We start from the raw sequence: 8,093 nt of genomic DNA, 5'->3' as shown, positions 1-8,093 counted from the left end.
ATGAACACAGTCTGTGAATATGATGAAGTTTTTAGGGTCTTCTGCTCAAGGAAAAGGTGCGGGAGCGCAGAGCCATGAAAGGGGGTACAAATCCTTATTCTCACCGTGTGGATGGGTTCTGTGCTGCGACAAGGCTGACCCAGCGAGGATTATGAAGAAAACGATGAAGCACCACAGTACGCTTGTGTCATGTCCGACAAATGGCCCGCCCTCATGCCAGGTTGTCCCAACATCAAGCATTTTGTTCCCGAAAGCAAAAAAATAGGTTAAAAGTTACCAGAAGAGTCAAAGAAGTCTCAGTGCTGGATCTTAGGGACAGCGTTTAGTGCCAGAGTTTGTTTATGGTTGACTTGATGATCTTGATCGTCTCTTCCAACCCAAATGAATCTATGATCTCAAGATCTGAACATGTGGATGGATCCCAAGAGGACACAGAGCACCGTGTAACTGTCCCAGCTCCTTGCAGCACTAAAGGAAGAGAAAAGAGCAGGTTCTGATCTTCAATGGCCAACTGACAACTCAATCTGCAGATCCTGGCCTACCCAAAGACACTAGAAGGATGACGGGCTCTCTCGGGGAACCCTGTCCTCACGCCAATGTTCCCAGCTCAAGTACCTCCAGATGAACATTGGGCTCAGTTTCATTTTCCAAGTGACGCGCTCAGTGAGGTCAGAGCTACAAAGGACTTTTTGTTCCACAGAGGGTGTAGAGAAGATCGTGCAGGGGACCTCTTTACATGCGACACCACAATCGATGTGTCCTCCAGGCACGTTTTATTCACTCAGGGCTCAGGCCCAAGCTGAAAAACGCCGTCGAATATGACCAGGTTATTGTCATATAACAAGTTGCGGCCCATGATCTGGACTGCTAAATCGTTCCTGTCCTGTGAAGTAAAGTGTGTCAGCTGAACTTGCCACGAATGCGGCTTAAGCCACAGGTTTTACTTTACAAATGGAGCGTGTTAAGAGCTTAGGCTGGCTCAGCAGCTCCAGGACAGGTTGTTCACTCTGGCTGCTGGGGTAGTGTCAACAGGAGAGGTTTGAGCTGATGGATTTTGGGTTGTCTTTTGGTACACACCGGGCTAGTCACAGCAGCTGACCTGTGAATCCACCGTATTTCAATTGCTTTGGTTCAGGAACATTAATGCGACTGATCCCTGACGAGCACTTTGCATGCGCTGGAGTAGCCACAAGAGGGGGATCACAGTGAATCCAAGAAATGCTGAAAACCAGGACACTCACTGGAGCCCCAGACTTGAGGCACACGGGTCAACCTGCCCTGTCTGATCTGTCTCCCATTCACAAACCAGTTTCCTTAATAATACTTTGCTTAGAATCATTGGTGCATTGGAAAGCCATGAGCATCTCTCACTACTAAGTATTTCAAATAAAGTCTTTGAAAAATACATGTGTTGATATTGGCTAAAGCACGTGCGTCCTTACCTAGGTTCACTCTCGCATCTTAGACTTGGGCCAGAAAGTGTGTTTTATTCCCTTATCCTGTGACTTTTATGACTGACCTGCAGTCAAACCTACGAATATCACATATGCGACTGCACAGGGGCGGCAGGCACAGCTGTCAGAGTGAGGAGGACAGATTGAAACCATTCAATAACCACCATGAGCTGTGGCGGGTGCAGGAAGATGCTGCACAGCTAAGCAGGAGGTTCTTTCCCCTGTGGAAGGGGCGGCACACAGACACACCAGTCACGGCCACTGTCATCTCGGGCGCAATCAGACGGGCTTTTAATTGGCTTGCAGATGTTGCGCCCTGGCCGTATATATTATTTTCACTTAAGTTTATGTCAGCAGGAACAGGATTCGGCTAAATTTATCCCCTGCGCTCAAGACTAACTGCACAGGCCTTGGAGGGTATTTTTAATAGGAGGTAAACCTCATCCACAAACAGTCTCTCATTTCAGGCCTACAAATGAGATATTTTCCAGTCCGGTTTAACACCGACCCTGCCCCTTCCTTCCACAAGCCCCAAATGACTGTTTTCTCCTGATTCTTTGGTCATTGTGTAAGTGCAATATCCCTTGGCAGAGCTGGGGAGGAACATGGTTCCTGCCTATTTGGCTCCTTTTAGGGTTAAAGCCACGGTGGGTTTTGTGCCTAAAGCAACATCCTTCATGCAAATGCCAGCGTGACATAAATTGTGCCGGGCTCTGAGGAGAAGCAAATGTCAAAAATTAAGTTATTCTTCTGCTTGACTCACAAATCCAAGTAGCATGCAAATAAAGAGGAGCCATCTGTTCAGTCCCGGGGCCATTTCAAGCGAAGCATCCAGCTCCAGCTTCAGCTCCCAGTTACATCAGGTCAGCCTGGCCCCCAAAGACGCCCTCAGCCTTGCCCAGGACCGCCAGTCACGACACGAGCGTCCGGAAACCTTCACATTCCTCTTAAGCTCAACTGGCACTTTGTCACTGAAGGTGCCTTCAGCTCCTCACACTCGGATTCAAGGTTTTCCTGCTTCCAGGCAGCTTCGCAAGCAGAATTTTGGGGTTTCTCCTGTTTTGGTTCCTTCACTGAACATATCAGGCTTGGTCCCTCGCTGCCCCGTGATGCTGAGATGATGTATCAGAGCAGTTGGTGCACTGAATTCAAGTCAGGTTTGTCACTGGCTTTGGTGGTGCCTGTGTTACACCCATGCCTGCCCTCCTGCTTCTCCAAGGACACTTTACTATCATCAGCAGTAACATTGCCTTTGAATAGCATGTAGAAGATGTAGATCCGTGCCCAGAGAGGTGGTGGCTGAACCATCCCTGGAGACATCCCAGGCCAGGCTGGACGGGGCTCTGAGCAACCTGAGCTGGTGAAGATGTCCCTGCTCATGGCAGGGGGGGCACTGGGGGACCTGGGAAGGTCTCTTCAACACAAAACATTCTGTGATTCTATGATTTTGTGAAGAGAAGATTACCACCTTATTTGAGAGAGAAGGCTGGGTGCAGAGATGTTTGGTCAGCTGGCCATGAAGTGAATCTTTAAGTATGAGCTTGAGAGAATGATCACACCAGGCACACACCACCTGGTTGTGTACCTTGAGCTTGCATGTCCTGGTGGACTTAGACTGTGTTAGATGCACCAGTTTCACTATCCCAGGTTTCCTATTCAGTATGTGAGACACACCCCAGTGGCAGGAATCATGGTGAAAACATTGTCCCCATGGAGCGCACAGTCTGGCACTCGAGCAGCTTTTTCTTCCATACACCAGGCTGGATGTTAGGAAATGTTTCTTCCTGGAAAGGGCTGTGGGGCATTGGAACAGGCTGCCCAGGGCAGTGGTGGAGTCACCATCCCTGGAGGGGTCGAACAGATGTGGAGATGAGGTTCTCAGGGACATGGGGTAGTGCTAGATTTAGGTTATGATCAGAATTAACGATCTCAAGGGTCTCTTCCAGCCAAAATAATTCTATGATTCTAGGGTATGGCGAGGGGAGCAGAACCGTAGTTGTGATCAGTGGTTACAGCTGCATAAACCTAAGGATAAGGTGGGGGAAGATATCTCCAAGATATCTCTTGGTGGGAGATATGATTATAAAAACATCTGGGATTGGTGCTGGGGGCAGTAATTAATCACTGAGCAGCACTGGACCTAATCCAGACCACGGATCCTGGCAAGAGCCCCACACATAGAATCACAGATTGATTTGGGTTGAAGGAACATTCCCAGCTCCCCCAGTGCCCCCCCTGCCATGAGCAGGGACATCTTCACCAGCTCAGGTTGCTCAGAGCCCCGTCCAGCCTGGCCTGGGATGTCTCCAGGGATGGTTCAGCCACCACCTCTCTGCCCAACCTGGGACAGGCTCTCACCACCCTCAGGGACAACAATTTCCTCCTCATTTCCAGCTTTGGTGCCATCCCTCCAACATCTGGGATCTCCCTAACAGGGCCTCGAAAGCTTGCAGAGCTGGGATGGAGAACAACAGCCATAGACACACTGAAGCAACCACGACACACTTGCTGAAGTAGCACCAGGAGTTACCGGAGAGCTTTTACAATGTGAGTCACTTACTCAGCTCCACCTCATGGCATATTAAGTAGTACGAATCAAAGACTGAACATTCAGGGCATGTCCTGCCCTACAAAAACACCATCAACCACTTTACTTTTTAAGTAATGATCTGCTATTGATTATGTGCATGAAGATGAGGTAGCTCCCTTCCTCTCCTGCCAATTCCTACACTCTCAATCACATGAAGAGCAAATCCCAGAGTTGAGCCTGCTCTAACAGAGCCGAGTTACTGCTCTGAGGAGGGGATAAACTTGACATGCCAGAAGTCTCCAACGTTCAGCCAAGGGAAGGTGCTCCAAGCTCCAAGGGCACAGATCCGTGTTGGATAGGGCAGGAAACAAAGCTGCACTGTAGGTCTGACGCTGATCTAGGACAGGACTCCAGGCAGGACTAAAAGTAGGTGCTCCCACAAGTCAGCTCAGGTAAGGCGCCCAGACCTGAGCTTAAGTGGAGCCTCTGGACTAATGAGTGGAGGGCAACATCATCCCTATGGGTTTTTGAAGGCAGGAGGTAGCATCACATTGTCTGGATGCAGGGAACAAGATAAAAGTCGAGTTTTTTCCACAGGTGACAGGGGAGATTTTCCTCGGGACATTTTCCTGGGGGAAAATCCCCCCTGTCCCCTATGAAGAGCATCTCTAGATGGACCGCATCTTTCCTCTGGATGGAGAAGGGTTGTTGGTCTTTCACAGCTGTCCACCCTTCCATCCTTCCTCTCCAAAATAGTGATGCAGTGCAGAGGACTTGTAGTTTTACCATGCTAAAGTTCTTGGCATTTTTGGGGCGGATATCCCCAAATATCGCCTCTGCTTTCCTCCATCAGCAAAGCCACAGCAGCTGCTCCTACCCTTTCTAATTCAAGTCTTCCCTTTAAATCTAAAAATGCACCAGTAATTGAAGATTTCCGCTGAAATCGGAGAGTTTTAGCTGAGGAAGGCATTCAGAGTCAGACCCCAGGCTGGGTCAGCAGTGAGCAATGGTTAGACTTGGTCTTAGCGCAGAGATCTCCACCTGAAACAGATGGATGGCAGAACAACAAACCTTAAAGAAGCAGCTTGAAACGGTGTTTCAATGCAAACATTTGATGCCAGTTTGCTGCATCCACCTCAGAAATCCTGGAAAATAGCATGTAAAAATGTTGCAAATGCTCTAAACACACACGGGAAGGACAACCCCCCCCCCAAATAGTTGACGTTGAGGGTGAAGACTGGAATATTAAGAGTTTAAGCGGACGGTGTTCTCCCATGACTCAGCATCGTGCCGGTGGGAAAGCACGGAAGCTTGTGGAGGGGATAGGCTGCCAAATGAAATAAAAACAAATTGTGATTTTGGCTAGGCCTGACTTAAAAAAAAAATCAAAAATCCCAAATCCTGAAAGCAAGAGCCTGCCAAAGAAAACAACCATAAAAAAAGAAAAAGAGACTTGCTGTCAGGACCTCAATATATCTTCCTTTGGAATACAAGTTGTGCGACCAAGTTGATTAAATATATAAAGGAAGCTTTTGGCTATCCTAGTTTCATGGAGGGAGCAGGATTTAGGTGCATTCTTTGCCTGCTTTCTCCGCAAGTGTTTTTTTATCCCCCCCCCACAGCCCAACCCCTTAGAGACTGAGGGGTGACCCGGATCATCCCCCAGTTTTATCAGGTTGGCTTTGGGGATGGTGTCGGTTTAACAAAACACGGGGCAGGTGGCACCCTAAGCTCATGATCCACAGAAACGGATCCTTTCAGGAAGTTTTGTTTTTTTTGACTCAGAAAAACTTTGATCTTAAATCCGTTTCCCAGGGCGCTGGAGCACACAGGCGGACAGGGAGACTGGGAAGGGGATGCAGCTGCACTCAATGATCTTGAGGGTCTCTTCCAACCAAAATGGTTCTATGATTCTATGACAGCCCCTACTTGTATTGGGGGCTGAAATCTGCCCTCAGAGGAGTTGGAGCGAGTTGAGAGAAGGGAACGGAGCTGGGGAAGGGGCTGGAGCACAAGTGTGATGGGAGCGGCTGAGGGACCTGGGGGGTTCAGCTGGAGAACAGGAGCTGAGGGGACACAGGGACACAAAGAAACGGCCTCAAGTTGCGCCAGGGGAGGTTGAGGTTGGATCTGGGGAACAATTTCTTCCCCAAAGGGCTGTGGGGCTTTGGAACAGGCTGCCCAGGGCATGGTGGAGTCACCATCCCTGGAGGGGTTGGACAGACACAGAGATGAGGTTCTCAGGGACATGGGGCAGTGCCAGGGGTGGGTTGTGGTTGGACTCAATGATCTTGAGGGGCTTTTCCAACCAAAATGATTCTATGACTGTATGACAGCCCCCAGTACAACTAGGGGCTGTAATTCCCCCTCAGAGGAGCTGGAGCGAGTGGAGAGAAGGGAACGGAGCTGGTGAGGGGCTGGAGCACGAGTGTGATGGGAGCGGCTGAGGGACCTGGGGGGTTCAGCTGGAGAACAGGAGCTGAGGGGAGACAGGATGGAGTCACCATCCCTGGAGGGGTTGAACAGACGTGGAGATGAGGTTCTTATGGACGTGGGTTAGTGCGAGGGGTGGGTTAATGGTTGGACTTTTTGATCTTGAGGGGCTTTTCCCACCAGAACGCCTCTGTCACCCCGAGGCAGGGGCGCTTCCCGCCCCCCCGCTCCTCAGGGCAGCGGGCGGCGCTCGGACCCCGCGGCCCCCGCGCTCCCCTCGGGCGGCCGCCAGCCCCGCCCCTCCGCCCTGATTGGCTGAGCCGCCCGCCCGTCCGCCGCGGTTTGTTTGGTCGCGTGGACCTGTCAAGCCCGCCGCGGGGGGGGCGGCAGGGGCGGCCTCGCTCCCCACCCCCCCCCCCGCCGCTCCCACGTGGCAGCGCCCGGCGCCCCGACGGGGCGGGCGGGACTTCCCACCCCCGACCCCCCGACACCGGTGACCCCCCCGCGGGGGTGGGGCCGCCCGGGGCTGCGGCGGTGGCGGGGGGGGGGAGGGAGCCGGGCTACCGACATCCGGGCCCTTCGCTCGCCGCCGGGAGCCGCCGCCAGCCGCGGGTCAGCGCCGCCGGACGGGGCGGGCGCTGCAGGTGGGTCCGCGCCCGCGTCTCCCCCGCACACGCCGAGGGAGCCACCGCCCCCCCGCTGTCCCCGGAGGTGCCGCCGCTGTCCCCGCGATGCTCCCCCCGCTCCGCCGGGGCTCCCTTTAATTGCGCGTTAGACGGTAAGTTCTTATTGTATTTAATATATATTTTTCTTCTAATGCTCCATCTCCCCCCCCCCCCACCCCAGCCCCACCAGGATTCCCGTGCCGGGGTGGGGGGACACGGACTCGGGGTCTCCCGTCTGCACCGACGGGACGTGTCCCCTCCATCCCCAGCGCCCCCCACCCCGCGGGGAGCGTCCTGCGTGGGGAGGCAGCGGCAGCTTCACCCCCGCCCCGTCCCTCCCTCCCGGTGCCGGGGAAGGTGCGCGGTTGTACCAGGGACGGTGCCCGGTTGTACTGTGGAAGGTGCGCGGTGGTACCGGGGGACGGTGCCCGGTTCTCCCGGCGGGGTCGCAGCACCGGCGGGTCCCCGAGCTGCGGCAGCACCGCAGAGCCAGCGCCGCTGTCACCGGCACCCCCGGTCTGCTGTTCCCACCCCCATCTTATTTTTATCGAATATTAATTATCATTCTTGCTTAATTATTATTATTAATTTTTATTATTTGTTAATATTGGGGCAAAACTTTTGCCGGAGTTCCCACTGGCTGCGGTTGTTCGCGCTGCAGCCGGTGCGATCCTGAGCTCTGCCAAGCGCACGCCGACTTAAGCTCAGCTTTGACTTGTCGCTAAGGACGGGGTGTTTGGGGGGGTGACCCCATCGCACCTTGCACCCGGTCTCCTCCCGGTTCTGGGGTGTCCTCGGAAGGTTTTTATTCTGGTTATTTATCCAGCTGCTGCCTGAGCCTGTGTGAACTCGGAGGCGGTTGTGGCTTGTGCTCGGGTTTAAGGTGGCACCTTGGGCGAGGCGTTGTCCCCGCGGATGCTGACGGGCTTCACGCTGTGTCACTGTGTCACTTAGGTTTGCCTGGCCCCCCACAATGAATAACCCCGCGTCCTGCCTCCCCCACAGCAGCAC

General features: G+C 53.2%; 1 protein-coding gene across 1 annotated transcript in view; it reads left to right on the top strand.

The window, feature by feature from the left end:
• Positions 1-6,867: 6,867 nt before the first annotated feature.
• ZBTB7C (zinc finger and BTB domain containing 7C) overlaps positions 6,868-8,093 on the top strand; it is a 162,024-nt gene continuing 160,798 nt past the window's right edge. The window contains exon 1 of the mRNA XM_082074239.1: positions 6,868-7,195. The gene's annotated coding sequence lies outside the window, so the exon portion shown is untranslated. The remainder of the gene's footprint in view (positions 7,196-8,093) is intronic.

Source organism: Streptopelia decaocto, assembly GCF_964273445.1.
Source record: "Streptopelia decaocto genome assembly, chromosome: Z".
Taxonomy (NCBI): Eukaryota; Metazoa; Chordata; class Aves; order Columbiformes; family Columbidae; genus Streptopelia; species Streptopelia decaocto.
This window is presented reverse-complemented; position numbering and strand designations above follow the sequence as displayed.